The following is an 18,848-nucleotide window of genomic DNA, read 5'->3' as shown; positions in this document are numbered from 1 at the left end:
TTTAGGGAATTGACTAGTTTGAACCTGGGACCTGTTGCTGGTAAGGAGACGCCAGACCACACATGACATGTAGAGTTCAGAAGAGTTCAGAGAGACTAGCGATGATATAACCAAATACTTAATGATTTCAGCGTCAGCTCCACTGCACTCCCTGTAAAAGAATCTTAATACTAACTAAATTTAGTGGAAGGGGTTCAAGGTTTTCCTATTTTTAGTTAGCTGGTAAAATAATGTCGAAAAAGCAGTTAAGTTTACCATTGGAAATTTTATTCTACTCACAAAATGTTGTTTATAAATTGCACTATTGATAAAAGGAAATATTTTAATACAGGATGATAAAAACCAACTGCGTTCAACAAAAATGTGAACGAATATTCCCTGAATGGGTTTCCAAGTTCTACAATGGATCGAAGGATGACCTATGCCATATCACATCTATAATCTAGATTTAAATTAAGTTTCACAAAAGAGAAAACTACCAAATGGTCTACAGTGACCCTCAATTATCTTTAATTACTTATCTAACTTGTCGTAAATTACAGTGGCTGATGTGGCTTCTCAATAATTATACAACAGAAAAATCATCGCGTTTCAGATTTTAACTTACGTAGCAAATGTGAATACCATGAGCTTCAATTGACGATCGACACTAGTATTACGTAAAAAGGGGATGTAACAGATGAGACTTCTGCAGTTCTGAATGAAGCCTTATGCGCTCAAAACTGCGGCACCGCTTGCGTTCATTACCTTGTCGGTGTTCGTCAGGGGGCAGCGGCCGGCGCAGCTCCATCCAACTCGCCATCTCCGAAGCAACTCTCTCCTAACTTCTCCTTACTACAGTTTACCGAAGTTGGTTTTTGAAAAAAAAAACTGTCTGGGTGTGTTTTCATCTGACCAATCAGGGTGTCAATGTTAACCTTAAGCTCCGCCTACAAAAATTCTGTCTATCCAATGAGAAACGTTATACTTTTCGTGGTGGGGCAATATTTTTAAAGTTTGCAGCGTAACAGAGACGCGAAAAAGTCTCACTCTAAAACTTGCAGCTGGTGTGGCCCATTTAGTGTTATCGTAAGATCTATACTGTTCTTCTGGAGGAATCTATCTTTTAACATGGGCTGGGGGTGGTCCTGTCGGTTAGCTGGCGACGTGGGTGTCCATCCCTTATCGTAGGGCCGTCTAGTTTAACACGGGTCTGCTCTCAGCTTCCGTTCTCGTTTCTCCCCTCGGAACTGCGTCTGTTTCACGGTGGGAAGGTATGACATGCATCTAGGCATTCTTGTGTTAGTCTGTGGTATTCCATTTGCTCACTCGTTACTCGTATTACTTTGGTTGATTTAATGTCACGATTTATTTGTTGCTATGTGACATACTATTGGATTTGCTTATCATGTCATGGTTTTCATGGAAGGTGTTGGATTTGCCTGACACCTTACAAACTTATGGATAATTAATACAGTGACTACTGTTTAACGCTCGAGGATCAGGACGCAAATAAACGTTAGATAACAATTCAGTAGCAAACTGTTACTAACAGTGGTAAGAGAGAGAGCAATAAGCCACTGTACAAGCTAAAACTTGTACAGCTTAAAAGTGCAGCAATTCTCCTTTCAAACGCACATTTAGAATTAATTGATAGAAAACATTTCGCTATGTGCGCATAATGTGTCTAACAACGCGTTTCACTCTAAACATGGAGGGCCGGCCTGAGTGGCCGTGCGGTTCTAGGCGCTACAGTCTGAACCAAGCGACTGCAACGGTCGCAGGTTCGAATCCATGTGTGTGATGTCCTTAGGTTAGTTAGGTTTAATTAGTTCTAAGTTCTAGGCGACTGATGACCTCAGAAGTTAAGTCGCATAGTGCTCAGAGCCAACTCTAAACATGGAGGTACACTGGAAACAAACTACATGTACCTTAGTTTCTAATACAATGGGTTAACATTTACAAATATTTAAAACATCCGTCAGTACTGTAGCTACATGGTGGTAGGATTTGCAAGAGATTTTCGCATAATATTTCATTTCAACATCTTGACATTCCTTTAACGCTTAAATACCGGGTGGTTATAATTAAAGTGTAGCTAGTCACGGACTTCGAGTGTGTGCTCTATCCTATGGCAGCGAAATTTGATAGATATGCTGATGTGTTAATGGTGAACCGATTTACGCTGGAAAACAAACTAGTTCTAGTTGTAGCCACCGGGTGCAAATCTGGCGCTGTACACTGTCTGTAAGAAGGTATGACCTTCACGCTGTCGTTTGACAAGCCGTAATGAGAGTGAACAGTATGGCTATCGAGAAGAGAGACCATGCGCTGTTAGTGGAACTGTTTTACGAGAACGGCAGCAATTACGGGGCTCCATTCGGAGAGTATAAATACTTGAAAGCAGATGATAATGAAATTCGCAAACACGGGTGAGGATGAGTTTGCTGTAGCACCTGGAACAGGGAGGCGTCCTATTACGACGGAAATTATTTACGAGGTTGCTGCAGTGAAGAACGTGTCCCAGGTGACACGAGAATTGTCCACCCCACAGTCAACAGTACGGAAAGTTTAGCGGTGAATTTAAAACTTGTACGCGTACACGATCCGAACGGTGCAAAGTTTATGACATGCGGTCGATAATATACTATGAAGTTGCAAGGCACATTTTTCATTACAGGATGCAGTGAGCACAAAGTACTGCCGAATTTGGGGTACTGTTGAACCGCGTGTTTTGCACGGACAGCCGTTGCACTCGCCCGTATGTGATTGTACGGTGTCGATTCATAAGCTCCTTTATTCTCGGTACGTTCTTCTTTGAAGAGAATACACCCAGGGGTCCTGTCAAGCGTACCGTGACGTCTACATGTTATCGAGACATCCTTGTACAACATGTGATTCCTGCTTTGGAAGAACGTAACTAAATGGAAACCACTGTTTTCAAAAATGGCTCTGAGCGCTATGGGACTTAACGTCTGAGGTCATCAGTCCCCTAGAACTTAGAACTACTTAAACCTAACTAACCTAAGGACATCACAGATATCCATGACCGAGGCAGGATTCGAACCTGCGACCGTAGCGGTTATGCGGTTCCAAACTGAAGCGCTTAGAACCGCACGGCCACATCGGCCGGCCCACTGTTTTCATGCAGTATGGGGCAACACATCATATCGGCCGCCCCGTGAAAGATCTGCTTAATGCAACCTTCGATGAACGAGACGACAGAGGCTTCTCAGGCGCTCATATTGAACAAACTGTGTGAGCAGCAGTCAATAATAAAATCAATGTTGTGCCTTCCTCATTTGTTTGACGTTTTCTGCACACGTTTCTTTCCTAATCCATTACACATAAGATCATTTCTATACGTCTTTGTCGGCCGCTGTGGCCGAGCGGTTCTAAGCTCTTCAGTCCGGAACCATGCGGCTGCTATGGTAGCAGGTTCGAATCCTGCCTCGGGCATGGATGTGTGTCATGTCCTTAGGTTAGTTAGGTTTAGGTAATCCTACGTTAGGGGACTGATGACCTCAGATGTTAAGTCCCATAGTGCTTAGACTCATTTTTTTACTAGCGGCTTTTCCGTCTTAAGTTTACTGCAATTGAAGAGTATTATTCTCTAGACTCATTTCACTTTTACTTGAAAAGTATGTTTTGTGGTCATTCTGGAAACTGGGTAACAGAGTGGCCAGGAACAGACTAAAAGTCTAGTGGTTTGCAGGATAGGTTGTGCTGAGAAATAATTGTTAAGATAAAAATTCTATTCGTTGCTGTGTGAGAACAACTGACACTAATTGTATCTGGGATGGTCTCGCGGTTCTAGGAGCTCAGCCCGGAACCGCGCGACTGCTGCGGTCGCAGTTTCGAATCCTGCCTCGGGCATGGATGTGTGTGGTGTCCTTAGGTTAGTTAGGTTTAAGTAGTTCTAAGTTCTAGGGGACTGATGACGACAAATGTTAAGTCCCATAGTGCTCAGAGCCATTTGAACCATTTTTTTGTATCTGGCAAGCCGCTTGAATCTGAGCGCGCAGCGGCCTGATAGGCTAACTGCAATGCTAATTAACTCGGAAACGGCGCGACATGTTGAATTTTTTTCTCAACAGTTATTTCTCAGCACAACCTACCCTGCAACACCCTTACATGCTTTCTGACCGTCCTGTATAACAGTGGATTTATAACTTTGGATTGAGGGCCTGGGCTGAGACCCCTACAGTAGCAGGATAATGAGACATCGAGTATTGTCGCTGTTGTGGCGTAACAAGCTAGCTACGCCACACTGAGAAGGGAGCCGAAAGGCACGCGTACACACACGCCGACTGGCGTCAAGTCTGGAACAGGATAAGTAGTGAATTCTAATAAGAAAAGTATGCAGCTCCTCGAATACTTATCTTTTATTCTTGATGTGAATACAGCATTCTTGATGAGACATTTCATATGCTCACTATCAAACTATGTAAGGCTAATGGCGCCTTGCTAGGTCGTAGCCATGGACTTAGCTGAAGGCTATTCTAACTGTCTCTCGGCAAATGAGAGAAAGGCTTCGTCAGTGTAGTCGCTAGCAAAGTCATCGTACAACTTGGACGAGTGCTATCCCGTATCTCGAGACCTGCCTTGTGGTGGCGCTCGGTCTGCGATCTCACAGTGGCGACACGCGGGTCCGACATGTACTAAATGGACCGCAGCCGATTTAAGCTACCACCTAGCAAGCGTGGTGTCTGGCGGTGACACCACAGTCGCAATGACCAGTTGGCTTTCTGTGTGCTAAAGAAATTGCATTAGCAAGATATATATTTATTCAGTTTAAGTGTTACATTTGTTTCATCTTCTCCCAGCTGTGGCGCGTACAGTGGACACAGCACGCAGCCTTGGAACACACCGACTCTTCCACCCCAGCGCATTCTTGAGGCCATTGTCTCTGTTGTGGCCTCTCACACAACATCGCGATGCCGTGCAGAGTAGTGGGCGGCAGGCGTAGGTAGCATAGTGGCGTCGACCACCAGATTGTCTACCGCTTGTTACTAGGGCACTCTCGTGAACATCAAAGGGGTGTGCCTTAGTAAACTCCAGCAGCTCTGCACGTGATGGGAGCGCAGAGTTACGCTACAGTCGGTCACTAGAGGTAGGCCGTAGGTGCCGGTGTCTGCTCACAGATGCAAATCACGAGCAGCGGCCTTTACCGCGCCTCTTCAACTCACTGACACGTCGACGATGCGCCAAACACCATCAGTTCAGCTCTCAGAAAGCAGGAGGTAGAAGCCCCCAAGACTTCACATCAGCAGATGAGATGTTGGCAGCTCACTTGCTCACTGTAACTGAATAGAATATGGGCTTGGATGCCTTAGTATTTATTGCTGTCCATCTGAGGAAATGACGTTATGTCTTGCCGAGGATGACGGCACATGTCCCCGTTTTCCGGGACTATCAGAGTTCTTACCTCGGTGTCACCACAGTGGCATTCATGTCTTCGTCTTGCTGATTTTCTGCCATGTCATCCGACTAATAGCTGTTGTTGCGGAACATTTACTCACGACGTCGTCCTGTGCTGTCAGAATGGCGTTGTGATCCCTCGTCAGTGAGGTCCTGTTACTGAATTAACTATTCAGACTTCTCGCTCGAGTGAGATGAAGCAACACCTTCTGGGGTGTGCCATATTATTTGCAGTATTGACTTCCTGCTTTCTCTCTCTTTGTTATTCTGACTTCTACATGCGCGCTGGCCTGGATTGACTTGGATTAGCTCTGGCTGAAGAACACCTTAAGAAAAGTTTGGATTTGCCCATGATATCTTTCTGCAGCGCAGCAAGATATGTAACATTTTGTAATTCATATATTAAAAATAGTATTTCCATATAAAATCAGCGTATAAGTTTAGTCACGGACTTTCAGCCTCTTTCTGCAAACCACTGCTTTTTCCATCGTAACAGATCGAGGTCGAAACAAATTTGGGCGTACATTCCATTTCGCAGTTTTTCGCCTTTTTTGAACCCATTTTTTCTTATGCTGCACTGGTGTTTTACCACGTCCCTCAATTTCGTGAAACTTCAAAAGAAACGCAGTGCAGTTGTTTCATGAGTATTTATGTTTATTCAATTGTTTTATGTATGGGTTGTGAGTGTTGTCAAACTTTGAGTGCATTTTTTGTGTCTTCTTTGCTTTGTGTATGTGTATGCTCGCACAAACAAGCAAGCGCCTGTGTGTGTGTGTGTGTGTGTGTGTGTGTGTGTGTGTGTGTGTGTGTGGGTGAGTAAAATCGTGTCACTTTTATAAATAACAGAGTGTGGAGACATATTATGTATTCATATTTGTAGAATGAACACATAAGTTGCTTTGTAAACGAAGGTGAAACATGTGTGGCAAAAATATTTTTTGACTGCAGTAAGTTAGGACGGAAAACAAATAATAATCGATTATAACAACTGCTGTGGACGATATTCACGTAAACAAACACATTATATAATAAGGGTTCTCTGTAATAGTTGTTATTTCTTCGAAGTTTAATTTTTTTTTTGCTATCTTAGTCGGTACTGTAATACGGTCTACTTTATTTCTGTAGAATTTTAGTTTTCTTAATTAAAGATGTTATGATTATTTCGTTCCTATTATTTGAGTCTATTTTGTTCTTCAGTTTGTGAAGATTCTGCGCGTTTTTTTTCTGTTTATGACCATAATTCATTCTCTGTAAATGATTTGTAATTCCTGTTTTTAATGTTGTGTTAAAAAGCGTAGTTATTACTGGAGGATCAGAACACAAACACAACCAACATCTATATGTATATAGTTCTAAACATATCACCGCAAAAGTATAAATGGAAAAAGAATACCAGACAAAGATTTATTACATTTTCGTTTTTGAGGAGTTGTTTAATTCATTTAAAACTACGTTTTCTGGCTGATAAGAAGGCTGACAGCAAATAGAGAACTATGGTTGATGCATCCTGTTCTCAATAAGTGTGTCAAGTATGTTTGATTAATCTATTTAAGTACGGAAATTCTGTTGAGTTGTTTACTTCAATCACTACGAACCCGAGTCCCGATACAATTGCTGCTCTAATATTTTTCTGTGGTAGTTAACGAACAGTTGAAAATTTTATAGAAAGCAAAACGTGGTTCCATTGATAGATTTGGTACTCTACGTCATTCCAGCTTCTAAACAAAGCGTTATGTTGATATTAGGTGAACTGAATTAACATAGAATATTCGCTTTGAGAAAATCAGTTTCATGTCACGCATATTATCGTTGCATAAAACTTGTAACATTAGACCAGCAGGAAGAATAAGGAGATGTAACGAAAAAAATGGACGTGGTTCTTTTTCGATTTCACTTACTTGTAAGCATTCACAGATTTTAAATATTTCCTCAGTTCAAAATTCATTGTAATGAGCACTGATAACTGGAAGTCACTTAAAATAACATTTCCGATATGCCATCAAGGATGAAAGAGCAAAAAATGTCCTGGGAAGGATTACCTTTAGAAGGAAAAGTGGGGAAAAAAATATCTGGTTAGGAAGAGTGTTTCTGTGGTCGATGAATTTCATTACTATTGTGATAGATTAAGGAAAGGCACATGTGAGTAACTGAATTACTCGTTGACTTAACAATAAATAATGATTTGGTGGACAAATCACTGGACTGCAACAGTTTTACGAAATGACCTGTAATAGCACTCATTAGACATACGATTTTCCAAACTCGATACCAGATATGGTAGAGAGCACGTGACTGAATGAGGTGAAGTAGCTTAAAAATATCTTACGCAGCACGTAGCAGTATCGAAGTAAACTGCTCTGTATCTTCATCCTACAGAGAGGAACTGAACTTCAGTGCGCTGAGCCAGTACGCACAAAGCCGTTTGTCGGGCCCAACCGAGCTGTCGATATGTGTATCGATTGCGGGGGGCGAGAAGGTCAGCGCACCGGCGTAGCGACTGCCACGCCGCGCCCCGGAATGTCGACATAGGTGCCGTGTGGGGAATCCCAGCTGGGCGGGGCGGACAAGGTGGTCAAGGTTAACGGCCAGGGGCGTGTGGGTGGAAGCTCCCATTTTACAAATTGACGTTGCAGTTGGCGTCGAAAGGCTGCCAGTGATTCACGGATTCACAATGTACACATACTTTTATCCACGATAAATTAGCGTAGAGCAGAGCAGTGGAGTAGAATACAGGAGCTGAAGTACGAAACTCTATTAAAAAAACACCTCTAAAACAATAAGTCTATTACAGATGAAGAAGCTGGCCAGGTCGGAAAAAATTAGAAAGGAACAACTGGGAATAAAAGATGGTGTTGGAGATGCATGTCTAGATAATACTTTGAAGTGTATATGGACTCATTCAAGTGTTGCAATATGGGTGGACATTATGTACACAAATAGAGTGTGTCCTAGGAGGAACGGTCAATATTCATCGATATTACAGGAGCGAGCATCCGAAAAATAAAACCTGTTCAGTGGACGAGACATGTTTCACAATTGCAAAGATGAACAATTGTCATTAGACATTCTTTTCTGGTTCTGATCCATAACAACAACTCTCAAAATATGACAAGCAAAAAGCTTGCTTTGAATCGTCGTTCCTGCCATATCAGTCAACAATGACTTTCCTCCTGTTACATCTTGTATGAAACAGTGCGCAATTTTATATTATAACTACACTGGTGTGCAAAATTTAAGGACAAAAGTAACTTCCACATGATATGTCACTGTCAAGACCACAGCTCGATAAAAATTGGGCCATAGATAGAAAGAACAGCTACAGTACAGTACAGGACGTAACTGAAAGAAATGGGAGATGAGATGAACAGAAACGACACTTTTATTCAAAGACAATAATTACACTGCATTCACCGCGATTCATGGTGGCCTCTAGACATTAGAAAATGTGGGACATGTTTCTTAGTAGGGTACGTAATCTCAACGGACTGTAATGCTTGTTCATTGGCCATAAGGTTGGTAAACAAATTTTGAGGTAGGGCATTCCACTTCTCCACCAGCGCGGTGATCGTTGGTGCTTGTCGACGTGCTACTATACGTCTTCCCAACGCATCCACAGGTGTTCCGTGGGATGTAAGTTGCGGGGAACGGCCAGGTCAGTCCATTCGCCGGACATTCTATCGTTCCGAGATCTCTTCGATCATAGTGTTCGGTGCGGAAGCGCATTGTAGTCCATATAAATAGTCAGGGCCTACTGCGCTCGAAAACCCGCACTTAGGAAAGTACAGCGCCAAAATAACATTGACTGGTGATTGCAACGTGTTCAAAGATTTGGAGGTCAGGACGCTCATGCAACATTGTGCTGCTCCACATGAAATGTTGCTTTTTGGAATAAGCAATAGAATATTCCCCAATCTTTTAATGAAGCCTAAAATACATCAAGAATAAATTTTCTAAAATTATAAACAGCCGACCAGTTGCAATGGATAAAGAGCTCTGCAACATCCATGTACTAATTTATATTTACGTGACAAACCCTATTTTTAGGGCTATATTTTAATTTTGACAAATGGATCTATGCAGACATTTGTAAAAACGGCGATGATATATCAGTCCATACTAATGGAAAATTGCCACCTTCTGAAGAAGACAAATTTAAATTTGTTGAAACCTAGGTAAAGAATTCTTTATCCATTGCAACAGGTAGGCTGTTTATAATTTTATTACGTGGAACCGTTGCTGTTGTGCAGCTATGTTTAAAATAATAAATTTTCTCCTTGTAAATAAATCTGCCAAATAAGGAGATAAAGTCACGGTTTAATGAAAGGAATGTTTTTTTTTTTGCTAAAGGACTCTCTGGAGAAATGTTTATGTATCGAAACTGTAAAAGGAAGTTGAAAGCAGTTGCCGTAATTTACTTTTGGATTATATTAAAGCAGGAGCTGTGAGCTCTCGCTCTCTCTCTCTCTCTCTCTCTCTCTCTCTCTCCCGTTTGTCTTCGATGGCTGTTTCAAAAATGTAAGTGTCGCTCTGTAACGTTCGGCAAATAATTACGCAAATTTAATTTCAAAAGCCATGCTTTAATTAAGACTGCCTTTTTCCCTTTTCATTAATTCCAAATATAAAATTATTATGTTACATTTTAGAACTTTTTCATGTTGCATCGAATGCGAGTTGTCGACGAATTGTTTGGTGGCCACAGCCGAACGCTACTAGTGTTCAATCGGCTATTCTTTATACAACTCTTGTTTCAGAGTCCCTGAGAGCTCTTTTAACGGTCTTTTCTATCAGTATCCGGCCAATATCTAATTACGCAAACTGTGTAATTTTTAGAGCGTTCATTGGCCTCTAAACAATGCTGTCGGTCAACGTTCTGCTCGATCTTATGGGAATCTGATGCTAGTTTGCGAATATATAATTTCAACATCAACAAGTACAACTTTTCTATGCACCATTATATCATTTTAGAAGCCTGCCGCTAGTAAAAGCAATAAATTTAATATTACATTTTTTAAATAACACTAATATTAAACACACCGTAACACCTCGATCGCCAAAACGATCATGTTCGACAGTGTTCGTAGGTGAATTACGTGTTTCGAACATTCGAAGGTTAATCATAAAGTTTAATTATCACCTTAAATAATTCCAGTTGCGACATAGTGATGGTGTCAGTTCTGCTCTACATATTAACCCTCCAATGCGACTTTTTTTTTTTTCAAAGAACCATGTCTTGGCTGAGACCTAAACAGTAGAAGTCTGCGTATCGGTTGTTAAGAGAACGTTTCACCGGGAAAATGTACTCGTTGCCAATCTGGATATGAATGCCACGTAATAGTAACTTCATCTGTGGGAAGAGGAAGAAGTCACTGCTTGCCTTGATAAGAGAACACGGGAGGTGAACCTAAATTTCGTGGCTCGTAGAAGCCGCATAACGTGGCCAGGAACGAGTCGAGTCCAAAATCTTGTTGCAGAATGAAACCCTGGAACAGGCGTCTCATATTACGTACCTGAGTACTAACATAGTTATTCAGTATAATGATCAAAAAATTTTAAAAAATTGGAAAGGACAGAACTAGTTATGAAATTTCGCAAAACAATAGTCGTAGTACTGCTGACATATGAAAGTGACAAATGGACAGTCACAAAGAAGAAGAAACACCATATACTCTCCGCAGAAGTGAGAAGGCTCTCTTGATAGGAAACAAATATAGATAAGCTGCTCATCGACCATCACTGGAGAGAACATTCACTGTGTTTACATGAGGCTCCCAAAATGGGATTTCTTAAACCGATTTCTCAATACCGCTTCTGGTTGGTCTTGCAAACATCCCAAAATCGATTCTGGAAATCCAGTTGTAGCTGCTGATTTTTCACTTCCACAACCGACTTTCGCACTCGTGTAAGCGCCCAACGGTTTGAAACGTGCTTGGATTGTCAGATTTCATCCTGTGTTTAAGCGTTTTCTGCTAATGTGGACGCAGTGACAATTTATTCAGTGAAGGAGAAGTAATAGAAATATTAGACTCAGCGTGAAGCTGTGTACCTCTAACATTTAACCGAAGAGCAACAGCGACTGTGGTGACTAATCAAAAACTGGAACAGTTGTTTTCGAGACTCCATATTTTACAGACCTACCAATTCCGCTTCAGACCTCAATATGCAAATATGACAGCGAAAGACAATTTCTGTAATTCGGTTTTCGTCTTTCGGAAGAGGCTTTGCACGTGAACGTTGTGGCTGTCGGTAATCCTCTGTTCCTAGTGTAAATTGCCCATAAAACTTTAGCACCACATACAAACCTATTTAGGTTCAGAGAGCGAGGAATGAGGGAATAAGTATCATGAAGTGCAAGGACAAATGACTTTACTGTGAAATAAAAATATTCAGTAACTAAAATACAGAAGATCGAATTGTTGAAATGGCTCTAAGCACTATGGGACTTAACAGCTGAGGGCATCAGTCCCCAAGACTTAGGACTGCTTAAACCTAACTAACCTAAGTACATCACACACATCCATGCCTGAGGCCGGATTCGAACCTGCTACCGTAGCAGCCGCGTGGTTCCGGCCTGTAGCGCCTAGAACTGCTCGGCCACAGTGGCCGGTGCAGTTAAAAAGTGCACATCACTGCATATCTGTAAAAATTGAAACCTGGTACTAAACAGTACTCAGTACCATTTTTCTCCATCCCGTGTATTTTGTAATGTTTGGACAACTTGGTCTGTCCACAATCTGGTCAAGGTATTGCTCAAGCCTGCCCAATTCTGTAATGGTGGTCATCCTCTTGTCCATCACTGTGTGACGAGTGTTCCTATGACGACACAAGTCGGGTTTCAACTGGTCGCAGCAGTTCTCATTAGGCTCATGTCAGCATATTCCGAACTCATTTCCTGTATGCTGACTATTGATGCACAGCAGGTTGAAGGATCCTTCTCATAATTACGTAGCCCCGTAGTTAGCGTCAACTGCGTTGAGAGCCGTCAGGTAACCTCCATGCTGAATCCATGGGATAGCGCGCAAGAGATATTTGTGGTAACCTACATGCCTCCAAACTCTTGTATTACGATCACCAGAGGTTAGACAAATCCTGCGCTTAGCAGTGAAGAGGATCCGATGTCACTGACCCATGTCCCATTGTTAAATAAAAATGGTTACGATAAGAAACCTTGGTAGAATTAATTCTATGAGCTAATGCGAGCTCGATTTATGCACAGAGCTCTCGTATGGGTAAAAACATTGAGAGCCAACGTGGGCGACTTTGCAGCATTTTCTTGAAGGAAAGGGCTAAATGGTCGTAAGGAAGCTTCAGGATGTGCTGGAGAAGTAATACTGTCACTGCTTCCTCAGGTTAAGATGAAGATGTTTTGCGAGGACACACCCTCCCCACCAAGAATGGGACAGTCCGTTTTACCCGGGCAGGGGAGAGACTCGAAGTAGTGCGAGCCTTTTTTTAATCTTACAAGCGCTCTTCTTAGAGTTGGGGAAAATACTTAAGGCAAGGTAAACAAATTAGCTTTGTTAAACTCCTTAGATACCTATATAAAACGATCTAATTAAAACAATAATTGGTCTATAGTGAAATGAGGCTATAAGTAGGGGCGTATTCTGGTTTTCGGCAAGAAAGCGTTGGGACTGGGAGCTTGATGGAAGACTGGTGAGCACTCGGTAAAAACAATAACATAGCTGAAACATTGAGGAGTTAATCACGACAAGAGCTGCAGAGTTGCTACCTGAATCTTCTGGGCTCCATTAAGATCTGTTACGTGTTACAGATGGGGACGCCGCTTTTCTGGTTGCCTTACATCTCACGTAATCTAACAACGCCCTCAAACTTCGTAACTACATCTTCCTTAGAGTAGTACTACAATCAGTGGTGGCTGTTGGGCCGCGGTGGGTTGTGTTAGGTTCCAAAGCGCTCAAACATTTGGTGAAATTTTGCAAGTCATGAAGTAATGTGTAAAACACGCATGGTAGGACTCATATTTCGCTCTCTCTGCTATGGAGTGAGGCAAAACTGTGGTTGTTCTCTTAATTTTAGCTTAGATATAAACGATACTTTTTCTCATGGAAATGGATGGTTTAACGTTGCCATAGTAAGAGGTGGTAGCGGAGTTTCTAGTGTTCCTGGTCTTGAAAGTTTTAATGATAGAGATGTAATTGCCTATCGTACCTATCATATGTTTGAAATTGGAGTAAAGATTTTGGTAAATCAGCTTATGACTCAACCTCTCCACTTATCTTCTATACTCGTAGCAAAAGAAAAATTAATCAGAATGAGTCTGTATTTATTTGGGTTAAAGGTAAAGGTGTATGTGAATATGTAAAATTTGTAGCTGATTGTACTTTGTATTTCCATAAATAAAGATCTGTAGCGTCAGCCACTAACCGGATAAGGGTACATCTAGAACCGGAGGCTCAAGGATGCAACAGCTTTGTTATGTAAACACTCTTATCGCTTGCCGTTGGCGGCACGCCAGCGGGGACGCGCACACCTGTATTGTTTTAAGAAGCAAATACAATGAAAAGTAAAAATTTTCGAAACTAGTTCGCTGACTGCAAATTTCCTTCACATCAGCTATCTTAGCTATAGGTCTACTATGAGCTGTTGAGATATGAAAATTTGTACTGGACCGGGAATTGAACCCAGATCTCCCACTCATCGGAAGCGGTCGCTTTAGCAACTGTGACCATGTGCGCACGCCTTCTGGACCGACCTAAACTCGCATGTGTAGCGCTGTATACGTCGTTACATCGTAGTCGACTAAATTCATCACCTAATGCTCGCAGCGTTACTTGGATTCCCGCAACGGAAAGAAAGAGACAACGAGGAATCGAGACCAGGGCCTGGGCTTGTGATATTTACATGCGTATCTGAAAGAACAAACACTATTGACGATCCATAGTTGCACGGAGAATTTTCGAAATGAATTCGCTGACTGCTGTGAAAAGGTAAATCTAGACTGTCTGGTCCATCGATCAACATCTTTATCTTACAGAAGCAAGTGTTTTCCCTTCTTAACCTGTGCTATGGAAAGACCGCACCGTGTGCTCGTGCTTTTTTGACAACAACGACAAGCAGGTTCGTATTGCGAGACCTCAGCATTTCGGTCGATGGCATCATATGCAATGCTGAGGTAAGTTCTCTTGATTGGAGGTCCATTATCACGCTATCTGGACACCAGCCACGATTTGTGGGTAGGTGCCTTACACACTCCGCCTACCACACGGGAAGATGCAAGTTATGTTGCACATGGAGCTGGCGATTATATGAAAACATAGTCCGAGTGGCCGATGGCAAGAAAATCGACTTCGTCATCGGTGGATGTTATTAATTTAGTGTCACGAAACTGAAATGAAATGTTACGTGTATAATCATGTGTGAAAAGGCTTCAGTCTGGGTCAGGCTGTTCAGAGATCGTTAACTTTTATTTATATATAGCATCGCTTCTTGAAGAAAGTAATGTAAATCAACTTACAATGGAACCGCTATGCGTGATCATAGAATTGTAAATACTATTATTTCTGTATCGTAGTATATAAAAAAACGATTTCTTTGTTTCACGCTCTTGTCTCCTTCTTTGTCTTCCGTGTCTGATTGGTACTGATGTCCTACCTGACGGTCGCATATACATCAAGCCTGTAAATAATTATTTCAGTCATATGTAGAGTCATGATAATTTTTGTTAAATATATATGCAAATATGTAGTATGTACTTTTTGTTAGTAGCAACAGGTACCTTCTCTGACCCATAATTATCATTTACGTAGTAATTAAATGTTGCTCTGACCATTTTGTGTAAGTCCATTCTTGCAGCGACGCCATTGGTGTTAAAAATGATAAAACTATTTTAATAATCATTTAACTGCAAAAAGTATTAAAGACAATAATTTAAATAAATGCAGAACGCCTTCTTGTAATATTTTTCAGCTATTTTTGTAGGCCAGAGGTACAGTTTTATTAAAATCAATTATTTCAATTGTATACGCTGCCATTGCACATAGGCAGCTATACTGGAGCATAAAGCCTCACAGAGAAAAATAAATAATTAATTGAGTATTATATTTAATTTTCTTATCGCGTAACATTAAAGAAAGATTTTCTTTCTCTATCGTGAGTAAGACGGATGTCTTCACGTTGGAATACGTATGATGTTTCTGGCGATAGCGCCCTGAAAAAATTTAGCCGTGGCTTTTAACGAATATAAAAGAAATTTTTTAAGAAAACATTTCATTTCAAATCTAACAGGATATTTTATTTCATTCACTTTTTCAAAAAATTCATCGACAATATTCCCCTAAGTATACTCATCCGCACCCATTATCAATTATTGTGACTTTAGAGTTGCTGTCATGGACTGTCATATATCATTGTATTTTGTGCACTGAAGCGCCAAAGAAACTGGTTATAGTCGGCACAAGAGCGATGGGATACAGCATCTCCGCGGTAGCGATGAAGTGGGGATTTTCCAGTACGACTATTTCACGAGTGTTCAGTGAATATCAGGAATCCGGTAAAACATGGAATCTCCGACATCGCTGCGACCAGAAAAAGATCCTGCAAGAACAGTACCAACGATGACTGAAGAGAATCGTTCTGTGGGGCAGAAATGCAACCCTTCCGCCGATTGCTGTAGATTTCAATGCTGGGCCATCAACAGATCTCAACGTGCGAACCATTCGACGCAATTTCATCGATATGTGCTTTCTGAGTCGAAGGCCTACTCCTCTACCCTTGATGGCTGCAAGACACAAAGCTTTACGCCTCGCCTGATCCCGTCAACACCGACATTGGATTGTTGATGACTGGAAACATGTTGTCTGTTCGTACGGGTCTCGTTTGAAATTGTACTGAGTGGATGGACGTGTTTGGCTATAAAGCAACCTCATAAATCCATGGACCCTGCATGTCAGCAAGGGAGTGTTCAAGCCGGTGAAGGCTCTGTAAAGGTGTAGGGCGTATGCAGCTGGAGTGATATGTGACCCCTGATACGTCTAGACACGACTCTGACAGGTGGCACGTACATAAGTATCCTGTCTGATCACCTGCATCCATTCATGTCCATTGTGCATTGCAACTGACTTGGGCAATTCCACACATCCAGAATTACTGCAGAGTGGCTCCAGGAACACTCTTCTGGATTTAAACGCTTCCGCTGGCCACCAACCTTCCCAGCAGACATGAACACTATTGAGCATATCTGGGACGTCTTGCGAAGCTCCGTTCGGAAGAGATCTCCACCCCCTCGTACTCTTACGGATTTACGGACACCCCTGCATGGTTCATGATGTCAGTTCTTTCCATCACTACTTCAGAGATTAGTCGAGTCCACGCCACGTCGTACTGCGACACTTCTACGTGATCTCGGCGGCCCCACATGCCATTAGGCAGGTGTACTAGGTTCTTTGGCTCTTCAGTGTATTTCTGGTAGAGTGTGTGGACATTACAACTACAATTGAAATTTCATTCATTAAACTTTACAAAAAAAAGTGTCTCTGAGCACTATGGGACTTAGCATCTATGGTCATCAGTCCCCTAGAACTTAGAACTACTTAAACCTAACTAACCTAAGGACAGCACACAACACCCAGTCATCTTTAAACTTTACATATCATTTACTGAAAGTGAAAACGGAACGTAAAGTATCTCGTGAGAGAGTATGAATACAAACCACGAAGACTTGGGTCTGTTTTGAGATATGAATTTACAGGGACTTTCTAATTTCAGTTTTTTTACATTATCGTGCTGACAGACGTCAGTAGAGATACTGCGAAACGATTTCAGTTGTTGAACCAGCAGTACGCTGTAATGGCTACTATTACTAAAATAAGATCGACGTTGTTGACTGTATAGATGTTCCAGGTCGTATCTAGCTAACTACTTTAATTTGGAATTCTTAATCTAGCAAAATGAAATAGCTGTTAAATGGAAAGTTCACGGGTATTTACTTGTCATGATCAACGTTGTCGTTTTCATATGTAAACAACTTATGGCAGAAATTAATACAGTGCAGCTTCTGTGGAAATGAAATGACAACAACAATATTTTAATATATACTTTTATATCCGCATTGTTGGCTGAACGAAATGAACAAGTAACGGTTTTTAATTAATTCAGTGACTCTTCAGATTACGCACATAAAGCAGCTTCGTAATATTATTCAGTATTATAATCTCTGAATAACGATTCAGCAAAGGCACTGCACATCATTTGTCGTTTGACTAGAAGTATTGCGACGCTGAGTCAGGGCCAGTGCTTCGAAGGACTGCTGAAGTTAATACATTACACCAACACATCATCCTAAATAGGATTCTACCATACGTTCTGTACGTCGAAACACCGTGTATTTAGTAATAGAGTGAATAAATTTTCTTTTATTACTTTCTTCGCAGTTTTTAATGCGTGCAACAAGCATGGAAACGTGAGCACAGAATGTGATTTACTGCAGAGATAAAATATCTGACTGGTGCCTCATCTGTTAATGGAAGCCGCAAGACACTTAACACATTTCTGTTCCCACGGTTGCGAGCCACGTGTCCACCGCAGGCACTACCTGGTGAGCGCGCCGTGTGCCGTGTCTACGAGTACTTGTAGAAGACGGCCTTGGCGAGGCAGGCCCTCAGCATTCGGAGCTGGCGCGAGCAGCGCGTCGCAGCGTCACCCTCGCCCTGGCCGGGGTTCGCGGCCATGCAGCGCCGGTACGCGGCCAGCAGCGGCCCACACGCCTCCAGCTGCTGCAGGTAGCGGGAGCAGCGCGGCCGCGTGCACCCTCTTCGCATCATGACAGGGAGGGGCAGTACTCAGCTGGAACAAACGTCGAATGATAAAGCAAATCCAAGGAGTCCGAGGAAAACACTGACAAGCTTTAGGGACAGGTTCCTTACACCAAAACGAGAAAAAAATGTTTGGTATACTTGTTCTCTAAAATGTGTACCTTGAGAGATGCGACCACCTGCTCGATACTGTGAAACAAATCTCTTCTACTGCAAGGACTGACCTTTCCTTATTATGGGAGGAGGTAGTAAAAACGAAACCAACAAAACTGTCCAGTAAACATGGGATCTAAAATGCAGACTTCAAGAGCTACCAGCATGCAACTAAACTCGGGCTCGTTCACTACCTATTTTTCACGTGGCTCATCTGCAAACGGGGTTGGTAGTAAATGGTTGCATTTGCGACCCTATTATTGATTCAGATATTGGCTAACTTTTGAAAAGCAGTGAAATGAACTATACACGTTCAGACTGAAATTTATTTATTCAAAAGAAACACTTTAACTTTGTGGCCATGCATTTTTACGTTCACAAATAAATTCGATCTGTACAAATAATGATCGGTGCGATTCGTAGACTGTTTGTCTCACACCCACACACTTTCACGTTGTTGCTTCGCATACACTGGCGTCCATGTTTGCACTCGCCGCACTTTGCCGCTCCCAACTTGCCACCACA

The sequence above is a fragment of the Schistocerca serialis genome, chromosome 4 (assembly GCF_023864345.2).
Source record: "Schistocerca serialis cubense isolate TAMUIC-IGC-003099 chromosome 4, iqSchSeri2.2, whole genome shotgun sequence".
Classification (NCBI taxonomy): domain Eukaryota; kingdom Metazoa; phylum Arthropoda; class Insecta; order Orthoptera; family Acrididae; genus Schistocerca; species Schistocerca serialis.
This window is presented reverse-complemented; position numbering follows the sequence as displayed.